The sequence below is a fragment of the Brassica oleracea genome, chromosome C1 (assembly GCF_000695525.1).
Source record: "Brassica oleracea var. oleracea cultivar TO1000 chromosome C1, BOL, whole genome shotgun sequence".
In the NCBI taxonomy this organism is placed as follows: Eukaryota; Viridiplantae; Streptophyta; class Magnoliopsida; order Brassicales; family Brassicaceae; genus Brassica; species Brassica oleracea.
The window spans coordinates 40,806,989-40,807,821 of record NC_027748.1 but is presented as its reverse complement, the minus strand read 5'-3'; positions in this window follow the sequence as shown (position 1 = coordinate 40,807,821).

The following is an 833-nucleotide window of genomic DNA, read 5'->3' as shown; positions in this document are numbered from 1 at the left end:
AATCAAAATATACTTGGCTCACATTGATTCAAAGTAAAGATAGAGTTTTAGAAGCTTTTATTAACTTCCAAAACTATGTAACTAACCATTTCAATTCCAAGATCAAATTTTTTAGGTCTGATAATGGGGGAGAATACACTAGCAATGCCTTCAAACAACATTTAGCAAAACATGGAATTATTCGCCAGACAAGTTGTTCATACACACCACAACAAAATGAAGTGGTTGAGAGGAAAAATCGCCATCTTATGGAGGTTGCAAGAAGCATGATGTTTCACACCAATGTTCCAAAAAGATTTTGGGGAGATGTTGTGGTTTCTGCATGCTATCTCATCAATAGAATCCTAACCAAAGTCCTCAAAGATGCCTCTCCATTTCAGGTATTGAACAAAACTAAGCCTCTTATTGATCACTTGCGTATGTTTGGGTGTGTATGCTATGTGTTTCTACCAGGTGAGCAAATGACTAAGCTTGATCCCAAGAGCCTATGTTCATAGGATACTCTCACACACATAAAAGATACAAGTGTTACCTGCCAAACTCAAGAAGGGTAATGGTCTCAAGGGATGTCAAGTTTGTGGAATCAAAGGGATACTATGATGAGAAGAGCTGGGAAAACCTTAGGGATCTCTCACATGGGCCATTTGATAGAGCAAACAACCTGAAGATCATCCTGGAAAGTTTAGGAATCAGTAAGCCTCAGAGCAATGAGGTGCCTAGAACCTCTCCATCAACACCAGTGGCTGTAACCAATGAAGAAGCAGTACCAATTGTTGAGCCAGTCCATCCTGATCCTGAGGGGGACAATGAGCATGAATCAACACCAGAAACAC